The 13605-nt window shown below is 34.4% G+C and overlaps 1 protein-coding gene across 2 annotated transcripts in view; it reads right to left on the bottom strand.

Annotated features, from left to right (window-relative positions):
• The window catches only part of KCNH7 (potassium voltage-gated channel subfamily H member 7), a 480585-nt gene that overhangs the window by 140777 nt on the left and 326203 nt on the right, over window positions 1-13605 (bottom strand). The gene's annotated exons all lie outside the window — the stretch shown is intronic.

Here is a 13605-nt window from a genome sequence, read left to right as displayed (position 1 = left end):
TCAGAGGTTAGTAATTGGTACCATTCTGGTCTTAGAACAGAAGTGCTTCCAAACTCCTCGTTTTACACAAAACACCCATTACAGAAAATTTTAGAATTAAGCAGGCTAATTTATTATCGTAAGCTGTCATTTGTGGGCTACCAGTAGTTAACACTGTTAAATACAATAACTCCTATTTAACGATACAGTATTGAATACTGTAGTTAACAGAATTTATCTTTCTGATAAAAGACATGACACAATCCGCAGACAAACTCCAAATATGTTCACCTTAAAGTTCTAGATTAATAGATTGTAAATGAGAGTAACCCATCTGCGCAAATAAGATTAAACAACAGTGTATCACAGTAACTGTTTTGCAAGCATTCTTACATAATTCTACCAACAACTCTTATATGCTCAAGTAAATTGCCAAGTTAAAAATCACTGAACTGCATCAAAGTCACTTGATTAGTTTTTAATGCACATGGAATTGACTTATAAAGCAGTTTGCAAATCAATTCTGCAAGCTTATTACAATGCACTGAAGGTCAATGCCTACTTTTATTCATTTTTCATCAGTTACATTACCCTCCTCCTTTAAAAACAATTCACTGCCTTTCTTAAATTAATGACCTCACAAGGCATTTAGTTTGCTCCTGTAGTTTGCTTGTAACCAAGGTGGTGCAGATGGTCTTTTCTGCATCACTAGCTTCATATGACCATGTTATATTGCATTACAGATTTAGTTGTCTAACTGCAGCTCATCCGGAAAGAATACACATTGAGAATTTTGCTCAATGCTACCACTTTCAGGCATGAAATATAAAACATAGATGAGTATAATCCTGTCATAGTTCTTAACACTGAAAAATGCCCCTATAAGTTGTCTCTAAATTGTACTATATTTGCTTTCTAATTTAAACTACTAAAACAGACACCATTTAGCCTTTTATCTACTAAAGTGTTTCATAAATCTGACATAAGAACAACAGAGTAAGAGTTTTTACTAGTTTTTTTACACTCTCCCAAATAATTTTAAGTACTGATAAACTGCTTACACGAACAGGATTTTCATTTAAGACGTACCTAAGTTTCTAACACACACGAATGAACTACTGCTACAGTGTCTTTCTCAGAATATATCCCTTGTAGGGAGCTGCCTAATACAAGTTTGGAAGCTTCATCTTCGTGTATCCTGCGTCATATCTAACTGAGAGCTTTTTACTTCTCACTCAAGTAAGCACATAGATAATCCATTATCATTGTCTTAAAAGCCTGGAATTATGACTCCAATCTATATACACAAACATGTTGAATACATGGCCCAAGGCCAAACAGGAAATCAGGATAAAGTCAGAATAAAACAGCAGTTCCTTTTATTTAATTTCAGTTTTACCCAAGACTTGGTGTTTTCTTGGGCCATAAACATTCAAATTGAGGATTTAATGAGACTCATTACTCACTTCTAATTAAATGTAGATAAATGCATATACACAATTTTATTTTTGATCTTAGAGGATGAATAACAAAATCCCCCACCTCAACAAAAACCCTTCTACTACTAACCTTCTACTGCTAACCTCCCCTGGAGTTCCCCGAAGATTAGTTAACTCTTAACATTCCTTCTAGTTCTGAGTTTCTTTGCTTATATATTTATGCTAATCATAGTTTCCACAAAATTATAATGATCACAGCTACATTTCTACCGTAACTCCTGTGGTAATGGGACTTTTTACTAAACTTTTCCGAATAGAAAAGACCTCATCAATCTGAACTGCTATTTCTCTCTTTCTCTTTTATCCTTTCCTCTGGGAGCTGGTTCTTTCTATTTGAATTTGGAAGAAAACAATTTTTCTAATTTAAGAATCAATCTAGGAATATTATAAATAATATTTCTTGAAGAAAAACAAATATTTCCAAAAGGTCCTCCATATATTCCTAATCATTGAATTTCCTCATAATTACAAATTCCCAATTAGTCCTTTCATTCAACTTTTCTTCATTTCTGCAAATCCTTAGAACTTTGATTAATAATTTTACTATGAAACTCCGGTTAAATATAAATCAGAAACAATTTACTCTTGCCTGGTTTTGCTTAGTTGAATTATGGACTAAAGAGTAGAGAGAAACTTTAGTTCAAGAAGTCATGCAAACTAGACGATACCGCAGGGTAAGGGGGGAGACATGCACAAGGAGCGGGAAATGAGGGATGTTGTGTAACCATGGGCAGAGATATTTCCCCTCACAAAGGAGTAGAAGTGGTGAGAGGTTGGACCCAGTATTCTCAGGAGCTATGCCTGAAGAAAAGGAGGAAGACTGGATTGGGCTGAGGCAGTTAAACTCTTATGCAAATACAATGGGAGCTTCAGCCAGCCCTCCTGGGAGCCCCGGAGCTAGAACAGCCCTTTGGAGTGATAGCAAATTCAAGTCAAGATATCTGTAATTCTCATTTAAATTGTTAGGAGGCTTGGAGCTATTAGTTAATCTATCTTCCAATACACTGTTTAATATAGCACTGAATAAATGATGCAAAATTGTCAATGGATGAGTGATCAACTAATAGCTCTGCTAGTAATTGATTTATTTTTCTTCAATAAAGTTGCATAAACCAAAAAAAAAAAAAAAAAGATATCTGGCTTTCTTCTCCCTGCAGCAGCCAGTCACCTGCTATAGCCACCCCACAAGAAGACCCATAATCTACATAAAGAAGTTCTCTGCTTTGACCTACAATTCTCAGTGAGAAGCAGAGCAGTGGACACTCAGCAGTCAATATTCCCAGCATCAGGGTTGTCCCAGTCCTGGGGAAGGTGTCTGGCTGAGCAGCACAGTATCCACAATGCAGAGTAGGAACGATACCCAGATTTTGGTCTGAAAAAAATCTATTGTCTGAATTAGGTCTACTATCAGCTATTATCATACAACATAAGGATTTGTGAATTACTGTCTATGTACCTTTCTAAAATCATGGTGTTCGCACATCTGACACTTAAATTGGAAGCCTTAACATCACTGTGAGGATTTTCTCCAGCCAAATAGCTCTGAATGTGCAGAGAAACATGACTTTAATCTCTGAGTCAGGGAAAGAGCAACCGAACAAATTTGATGGGAGAAACAGGGAAGGTAACTGACATATGTGCCTTGTCTTTTTAGGGAAAAATTTCCACAGAGGCACCCTGCAAGGAGATGAGCATTTCCTACTCCTAAGTGTAGTAATGAGTATATGATGCTGCCCACAGGCTGCTAGAACAACTCATAATATTGTCAAAGAAGGCAGTGGTTGGTAGTTTTACTGGGAAAAAGATCACTGGGGAGTCCATCCATTTAGTAAACCTGAAGCTAAATTTGGGACACTTTAAAGGAGCAAATGTGGTCAGTATTCCTTGAAAGAAACACTCCTGGGAGATTCCTAGAGTGAGAGATACCAAAGAAAAGGCAGCAACTTACACTAAGGCAGTAACTGTAAGACCAAATTAGAGTCTTGAAAAAAAGTGAGTTCTAACCCAGTAGCCCATGGCACACATGCATGGAAGTGGAAGTTGGGGAAGTTAGTGCTATAGTAGTGGTGACAGCAATTACGGGAGCTGCAGCAGCAGCAGAGAACTTGGAACAGGTTCACAAATGCTGATGATGTCTGAGAAGCACTTGGCCAAGTCATCAGGAAAGCAAAGAATAAAAGACAGGTTTGGGATAAGGGAGATAAGGCAAAAAACAGGACAGGGTGGTGGGCTGCTTTTAGCCACTCAAGGTTAAACTCTCTCAGTGGAGAGGGACTGGAAATGAAAGCAAATACATCAGCAGTATTTGTACCTAAAAAAGTTCCTATGTGATAACCACTTAATATATCAATATTTCACTTATTGGTGCTGTTACTGTGTTTCTCTTCAATAGATTTCTTCCTTTTCCAAATGCCAACTTAAAGAAGCCATTCAAATTGGGAAACACCTTAAATTGTCAAACTGTAAAAACATCTTAACTTAAACTGGACCTGGCATGACTGTAGAGTCATCACATTGACGAGGACTCTTTTGATAGAGCATTCCAAACACAAATGTTAAAGACACCAGTTGCCCAAATGCAGTATAAACAGGCACTGTCCCTGATTTGGGTGTTGCTAGGTAACAAATGTTTCCAAATGATATGCACAGGAGGAGTCTCTGGCATGAATATGCTGATTTAGACGGTCATTAACATTCTTTGTTAATAAAGAGATAAAACAAAATTTTTTCGACTACCAGCAATTTTCCTGATCTTAGAAATATGTATTTTGCCCAAATCCTAGGGAGGAAAAGTAAAATTGATTGCAACCTGTGACTGAACTTTTCCCAGATTCTTTTAGCAACCATGTCATAGTTCCTTTTCTAGATCAAATTTAACCTTTAAAAAAAGGAAACCTCCAAACCTATGATAATAGTAAATATTAGTTACGTTGTGAAACGTTTAATTAAATTCATCTGAATAATAGATTGTTTCTACAGTAATGCTCACTGAGGGAGAAACTCTATATTACTACTGCAGCTCTTCATCTTTGAATTAAAGAATAACTTTCAGCTCCAATGGAGAATAGTAAAAACACTGTGAATGCCCCTTTATAAACCAGCATATAGAAAATTTCTTTGTTCCCTAGCTTGAGGTCTTAAAACTGAGATGCAAATTTGAGGGAGTAATGTAGCTATTCAGGCAAATATATATTTTATGTGTCAATTATTCAGAATATTGGGTCCAAAGCAGATGAATACATTTTTACTGGTTTAAATTAGTTAGATAATTGCCTAAATTATCAGCTGCATTTTGTGTGCATAGACTTAGCTTCAGTTGAAGCTCTTAGAGTAATTCAAACTTTTATTTTAATAAGCATAAAAGTAGACATTCTCTTTTGATTTGGAGACTATAATTTCAATCATTTCAAAGATAATGGGATCTCCTTTGTCATACCTTAATAAGATTAAATTAGATTAAAAAATGCACTTTTGAAAAGAACTGTAAGAATAAGAGACTATAAAATTTAACTTTATTATATTTTTACTTTTAGTTTCATTTAAAATTTATCTTTGTAGTTTTATGTAAACATTAATTAACTTAGACCAGTAGTTCTCCAACTTTAGTGGCTATCAGAGTGATGTGAAGTGTTTGTTAAAACACAGATTGCTGAATTTCTGTGTTCCTGACTCAGCATTTCTGGTGTAAGGCCCAAGAAGTTGTGTTTCAAACATCTTGCAAGGTAATGCTGATGGTCTCACACTTGGAGAATCATTGGCTAATGTTCACTCAGTAGGAAAATTTAAAAAGAAAACTACTCAATAAAAAATAACATTCATTTGTTTTCATATTCTACAAAAATGTATTGGATGCTTATTATTTGCAAAAGATTGGGACTGCATGGAAGAAAATACAACATCCCTGCTGTGATCTAGAACTGAAGGGTTCTTGGCCACTTTAAATAAGGTAGGTGTTTTCCAGTTCTCCACAGATCTCACCCTTCTCTCTATTTTTATTCATGGCCTTCTCCGATCATTTATGTTACTTGTCCACTAGGCAAACAGATATGTAAAGACAGGTGTGAGGTACCATGATGTCACAGAGGCAGGAAAAGGTAAATTTATCTGGACAAATTAGGAATGCTTCACAGATGAAGAGTTCTTTAGAGAAAGTATGCTGGAGGGATGAAAGCATTCTAACAGAGGGGATACCATGTTATACAAACAAGGCGGTATAAAACATGGGATGTGATGGGGGAAAGTGATGGGATATAAAGCTAAAGAAGTAGCAGAGGTCTTGCCACAGGTATTTTGTATAATGTGCAGGGTTTTGGAATTGCCTCTTGTTAGTAACAAAGAATCATTTAAAGGAGATGCAAAGCTGGGTATTATAATTTGATGTACAGTAGTGTGACGTTTGATCCTGAGCCAAAGAGGCTGAAAGCAGGGATATCAGTTATGAGACCAGTGCATCAGCCCATGAAAAATGTGTTGGGGCCCTAGTAGGCAATTACTGCGGGCTGTGTGAGAGAGATTTCCACAGAGGGTGCTTGACAAAATTTGATCACTCTTTGGTTGGGAGATGAGAGGATTAGAGAGAAGGAGAGGTTTAGCATAGCATAATCCCCATGTTTCCAGCTGTGGTAGCTTGGATGACACCATTTGAGATGTATAAAGAAAGAGCAAGAGTTTTTGATGGAATGGGCAGATGGCATTTGGAAACGGAAAGACAAATCTCAGCCTGAAATGCTAAATTTTTTTAGGTATTTAAAAATCTTCCAAAAGAGATGCCCAGTGGGCAGGTGAATATATGAAGTTCTAAGTAATAAGGAAAGTCTAGAGGAAGGTATGGACTGGAGATGCTGATTTGCGGAGGCGTCTTTACCCTGTAGATCACAGATGAGTTTGCCCAACCAGGGTATATAGATAAAATGGCTAAAGAGAAGGATAATAAGAGGGGCCTCTGGGGGATAAACAAACAACGTTCATGAACAGAGTAAGGGGAATAGGAAAATGGTACTAAATTAGCTGTCACAGAGCTCAAAAGAAACAAAGGAGTACGGTGTCATGGAACACAAAAGAACAAAGAGGATCAGATTTAATAAGGTACATTCAATCTAGAAGGCAATGGAGAGAGCACAACAGAGAGTTCACGTATAGTAGTGAGCAGAGGAACGAAGGAAATAAGGAAAATGAGTGTGTAGATATGAAAAATCCAAATGCCGACAGGAAGAGACAAGTAACAAAAATGATGGAAGCCAGATAGAAACAGACAAGAAGGTCAGGTGAGGATTGTGGCAAATTGGAGAGTGCACACCCCATCAAAGGTGTGGCCAGTATTCTGTTTCGGTTTATTGCAAACATGTAGTCAGATACTCATGTTTTTCCAAAATCAGCCAGAGTTTTCATTTTTACATGTAGTTTTCCAATTTTTAGATGTTGGCAACAAACTTAACTAATTGAAACTTTTAGGAAGTATTATGTGATCTAAACAATATATCTGTTGAACTACAGGCTATTCTTAGCCATATGAGTGTGAGCAAAAGGGAAAAAGCCAATAGGGTGGAGAGGCTGGGATTGGTGAGGACAGTCTTTGAAGGGATGGAAGAGAAAGTGGGTTGCAAGTGGAATCTAAGCCTCGGTTTGATGTTGTTGGGAAACTTTTTGGTTGAGGGTCGGCTTGTTAAAGGAGTTCCCACTGGCACCTTCCCCCTTGCTCTGAGGCGTGGGAGGTGAGGTTATCTGTGGGGAAAAATGAGTTGATTGGAAGTTAAAAGTCATGAGAAGCCTGACAAAAGTTTAAAATACTTGCTAAGGGATAAAGTTGAAAGATCTGGAAAAAAATTAAGATCTCACGTATAGTTTTGACTTTCAGTGTAATCATTTATAAATTAATAAAAGATAAAGTTCATAATTTTTCTGTAAATAAAAGAAATGATGTAGGCCTGTTTTCTTGTTGGGAAATATGTAAGTTTAGTAAAGTGTGAATATTTCACAGATTTTTGACAGTGATGGCAAGAATGAATTAAGTAGATTTACATTTAAACAAAAATTATCTTTAACTGATAAGAGAAGTGAAAATGTATTAGTTAAGGTTTTCTTGGGGATATGAGCTTAAGATCAACTTTTATAGTGAGTCAAACTGACTCAGATTTTAAAATAAGATTAAAACATACAATGCCTTTGCTGTTTGGTTGTATATTGCTAAATCAATAAATTTTTTGTTTAATTGAGGTCCTCCTAAATCCCATGAAAAACTTTTTATCAAGCAAAATGTGCATGCGTGTGTGTGTGTGTGTGTGTGTGTGAGTCAGACTGGTGATCCTAGACCCCTGCTATAAAATAGAAGACATATAAAACCCAAATATACTTGTAAATAATTTAAAATGAAGCTTAAATATATTTTACTTAAAATAATAAAGTGAAAGTCTCTTAAACTTGATTAGCAAGAACACATATTTAGTTATCTTCCACATTGTGCAAATATTTCATAGCAACAGATATTAGAGCAGAAAAAAAAGAGAATGCATTTTCCTCATTCTATTAATTTTTAGATGTGGCCCCCTTTAATGGGTAGGAAAAATACAATTTTGTCTTCTATTTGATATTATTTCCATTCTTCAGATTTTAGGGTTTTTAAAGAAACCATCAATGAAAAAAGGGCTTAATTATATATTTTATTTGGCATTTATATTTTTGTGTAGCAATTAGTTGCCTCAATTACACAGTATTTATCAGTTTGATAGACTTATCAATATAATATTCTCTCCTGTACTTGCTTCATTTGAGGAGACATAAGTCATCTATTCGTGGCTGGTTCTATATTTTCAACAGAGAATAAGTTTGTGAAAAAATAGTTTTTCCTAGAGGAAACTGCTCACTTTAGTTGTGTAGGGCTCCTGACCCAGAAATTAGATATTTGTACTAAGAAATGATTCACCACTTCATTCGATACACAACAAGTGTCCAGAATTTTCTCAACCCAATTTGTCATAGTCCCTTTTTATGATATATCTTTTGTATTATACACTTAGCTTCTTTTCTATTACTTAATCATCTCAATTTAATATTTCACTTTCTTCTCATCCGTATTTTTTGTGTTTTCACTTCATATTTTTCTATAAATAAACCTTTATTTTGTCTTCATTTCAGAAGAGGCAGTTACATTTACAGAAAACCACATCTTCTTAAACAAATGGTAGCCTTTTCTCCATTACTTTCACTTAAATCATAACACTCGAGGGCTTGTACACCCATCCCCCAACCCCCACACACTTACATATTACTTACTTAGATATGAAAATAGGCATTCTGAAGGTTAAGGTGTTCTGCAAAAAAGAGGTGTATCAGATTTGCTTTTCTTTCTTTTTTTTTGTTTGTTTTGGTGGTCACCACTGGAACAACATTCGAAATAGCTAATAGCACTATTTTACACAGGTGGTAAAACTGTACTTTAAGGAAAAAAATCAGCAGGATTTTTCCCAAAGTCAGAAATAATACTAAAAAAAAAAAAAAAAAAAAAAAAAAAAAAAACAAAACTAAATAGCAATTGGATCAGAAGCTACCACGTGCAATTTATCTCTTTTTAACTTTTCCACTTAATTTAACAATCAACTCTTCAAAAATTGACATCAAGTCAAGGAAATTCCAGAGCATAAAATGACAGAAGGGTATAATCAAATCCAATATACTGGTTGTAAACAATGGACCTCTGTAATGCTCTGGAAACAATATTATTTGCATATTTATACTTTCTACAATACTCTCTATAGGAGTGACAGCTGCAGTGTAGGGAAACCACTTATATTCACAAAATAAAAAGCAATCCTACTGAAATTGCTATGGCTTACACATGAGATGCTATTTTAATCACAGTGTAAAATTGCATAGATTATGTGTTACATCCTGGGAAGCTACTGTATAGATTATCTTCATTCAAAGAATCAAAGTTTCAATTTTCCAATTGTATTTCAGTTTGAAATGAATATTTTTAAAACATCCCCCCCTGATTTGCTATGCTGCTGAAACACCCCTCTCTTTTTCACTTCCATCCAATTTGATGGACCAGGCAAGATAACAGTTCTATAGGAAAATGAAGAATTTGTGAAGACAATGGAGAAATAAAATCAAGCATCCCCCGAAACAAAAGATCTTATTGACGTTCATGACCAAACACAGGCTGACATTACCTAAAGTATACTCCCAGGAATCATTCAATAAAGACTGAATTGGTTAGTGGGAAATATAAAGAAATAAAAATAGTCATCAACTTAAAGGAACAAAACTTTGGTATTGCAATAATTTTTTTAAAGTACTTCATTTTTGTTTTTAAATATGTCACCTGGGAGGCCGACACATTGGTGATATTGATAAAGAGTTTTCCCCTGAGTGTGATATTATTCAGAGTAAGATATTCAGTATATTGGAATCATTACATTAATCTATTTCTTCCAATATTGCTTTAACAAAATATTGTACTGTCATTTGCACATACCTAAGGAAGTAACTGATACTATGAAAAATTCTCAGCTGGTACGCATCTGATTTAGTATTATACTTAGGTTTAATGATGTAGTTTGCTATCTAAATTTATATTTGGGTAACAATTTCTTTTTTCAAATATTAAAGTTTCATGACAAGGCTTCCAGCTCCCCACAGACAATAACAGATACTTAAATTCCAATTTCCTCATGGATCTTCCTAAAAACCATTAAGATCAATAAAAGAAACAAGTAAAAGTAGCCTTGAACCATGCCTAAAGAGTAATTAGAGACAGAGACATTACACACTTTAATTTACATATAGGCAGGGAAATAAATTCCTAAGAGCAGCGAATTGGTTCAGGAAAGCACACTGCAATGGAGTTAGGCAGAAACTTAATGAAGAAAAGGGTCTATAAAGGTCTTCTTGGAGTGATGGAACACATATCAAATATGGCTTACCCACAGGTTTTTCACCCTGTGTTAGAAATTCTGAGAGTAGGTCTATAGCCTGAATGGTCAGAGCACTAGTTAGTAGAGACTAGAGAGACTACGAAAGTGCACAAGACCTCAGTTTGGAAAACCATCACTTCTTAGAGGTGGTGGTGGGGTGGAGACTAGGAGTGATGATTGATATTTCACTAGAAATTTAAGGACAAAACAAGCTAGAAATACTGCAACAAAACAAAATGAGAGGAGAAGGAGATCTAGAATAAGCTGAGTACCTTGTTGGTAAAAATTAGGAATCAAGTAATATCATTTAAATTGACAAACTGAGTGGTAGAAGACCATTCTTAGGAGTGCAAAGATAAGAATTAGAACAGATAATATCATTAACTAAAATTATATGGTGGAAAGGGGAGGAGAAGAGTTACAGGCTAATTTTATTCTCGCTCATAGTAAGAAATCAAAATACAGTGTCTGAGGAAAAGGAGGAGAGATTAAGGGCATTATATCAAATTTATTTTATAAAGATAACTACTAGAAAAAAATACAAATATTCTCAAGTACCAAAATAAAAGCAAAAACAGGATAAAATAAACTCAAACCACACAGTTTAAGTTTTTAGAAAAGCAAAGAACATAACATAAAGACATGCTTTAAGAGAGTATATTTAACATAGAATATGTTAGCACTAAGAAAAAGCATAGTAGTTCTATCAGTAAATACAAGTATCTATTATAATTACAAATAAAAAGTATTTTTTTCTTTTTTTAGAAGCATTATTTTTCTTCTTAAAAAAAAAAGAAAACCTGACTCCAGAATGTATATTTAAAAAGCACAACTAAAACAAAAACTAAAAAGTGCTTTAAATATATAACAGGAAAATAGAACTGAGAAAGATTTTTAAAAAATCATAAAAGACTACTTTGCATAATACTACTTAAATAAAATTTTAAAACCTACATAAAATTATTGAGAGATAACATTTAGCAAAACTGTACTAGTTGAGAGGGACAATGTGAGTAGTCCAACCTCTGGAGAAAAAAAGAAAGAAATTTGTCAAAAAGCTACTCTACAGGGATGCCTGGGTGGCTCAGTGGTTGAGCAGCTGCCTTTGGCTCAGGGGTGATCCCAGAGTCCTGGGATCGAGTCCCACATCGTGCTCCCTGCATGGATCCTGCTTCTCCCTCTGCCTGTGTCTCTGCCTCTCTCTCTCTGTGTCTCTCATGAATAAATAAATAAAATCTTAAAAAAAAAAAAAAAGCTACTTTACAAATAAGTATCAGACCTGGATGATTTCCTAGCGGAGTCATACTTAACTTTTAAAGTTTAGATAATCCCCAAACTATTTGATAGTTCTGTAGCATAGAAAATAGAAAAAAAAAATCTCCAAATTATTTTCTGAAGGAATTATAACATTGATACCAATACTGATGAAATTGCACATATACACACACATACAAACTACTGATCAGTCTTGGGATTCCCGGGTGGCTCAGTGCTTTAGCGCCTGCCTTTGGCCTAGGGCCTGATCCTGGAGTTCCAGGATCAAGTCCCACATCGGGCTCCCTGCATGGAGCCTGCTTCTCCCTCTGCCTGTGTCTCTGCCTCTCTCTCTCTCTCTCTGTCTCTGTCTCTCATGAATAAATAAATAAAATCTTAAAAAAAAACACTACTGATTGGTCTTCCTAATGAATACTGATGTAAAAATCCTAAATTAATTTTAGATAAAAAGAATTCAGCAGCATATTACAAAATCAAATACATCGTGATCATATATGACTACTTCCAGAGATGCAAGAATAGTTCCATGTTAGTAACCCCATTAATAAAATGAATCATAAAAATAAGGAAACAGAAAGCTACACTCATTTCCACAGATACTGAAGACAATTTATGAATTTCAACACCATTCTTTATAAATACAAAGTAATGGAAAGCCTTAAAAGTATAGAACACATACAACTCAACCCAGATGCTATCATTTGAATTAATGAAAAACACTTGCCATTCACACAAACATCAGGAACAAGGCATGTTGTTTATCATCAATTTCTTTTTTAATAATATGTTGGCAGTAATAGCTAGCACAATAAAACAAGAGAAAACTATTAGATGTATGAGAATTGGAAAGGAACATGTAAAACAATCTCTATCAGATAGAACACTTGAAAAATTCATGAGAGTCAATGTATAAGCCACTGCAATTTAAGAAAACTCAGTAAGATAGTAGGATATAAAGTTAACATACTCAGAAAAAAAGTCACTAGCCTTAAAAATAATCAGAAGATATAAGGAAAGAGAAGGTCCTAATTAAAATTTCAGCAATAACGAAAAGCCAAATGCCAAGTTAGGAAACTAAAGAGTAGAAAAAAATTGTAAAGACTCCTGAAAGACACAAAAGCTAGACTTGAAAATGCATATAAAATTCTTGTATAAAATGACTCAACACCATAAAGATGTTAATATTTATAAAATTAATGTGAGTCCAGTAAAAAAACAACAGAATCTTTTCCTTATCTGGACAGGTTGTTTCTAAAGTTCTTAAAGAATGTTTAACAAGAAATAACCTCAAGCTCCTGAAAATTAATGTCAAAGGAGCATTCATATTAGAGGTTTGTTGTATATTTAAAACAATGTGATTCTGAATGATAAGTAACAAAACAGAATAGAAAGTCCAGAAATGTACTCAAGCACATAAAGAACTTTAGTATGTGATAAAAGTGGTATCTCAAATTATTGATGAAAAGATAGACTTTCTAATAAATGATGTTAGAACAACTGGAAAGCCATTGATAAAATGATAAATTAAGTGTATATCTTGCACTGTAAACCAAGCTAAACTTAAAATGTGACAGAGATTCTAAAGCTATTCAAGTTCTAAAAAAAGAATTCTTTTATAACCTTAGAATGCTGAAAGATTTCCTAATAGTGATTCAAAAATTCAGAATCAATAAAGTAAAAGCTTGACAAATTTAGTGCTTTATAAACAAACAAACAAACAACAACAAAACCTGGCATGACAAAATCAGGAAAAAGCAAAACAAAAAACAAAAAACAAAAAACAAAAACAAAAACAAACAAACAAACAAACAAAACATTGCTGGGAAGAGATGTGCCACTTATCTTAAAATTTGAAAAAGAAAAGACAAAAAATTGTATATAAGAAATGGACAGTTGACAAAAAAAGAAATAACCTAATGCTTAAATACCTGAAACTCATT

The sequence above is a fragment of the Canis aureus genome, chromosome 34, assembly GCF_053574225.1.
Source record: "Canis aureus isolate CA01 chromosome 34, VMU_Caureus_v.1.0, whole genome shotgun sequence".
NCBI lineage: Eukaryota > Metazoa > Chordata > Mammalia > Carnivora > Canidae > Canis > Canis aureus.
Note: the sequence above shows the minus strand (reverse complement) of the source record. Positions and strands in the feature narration are given on the sequence as shown.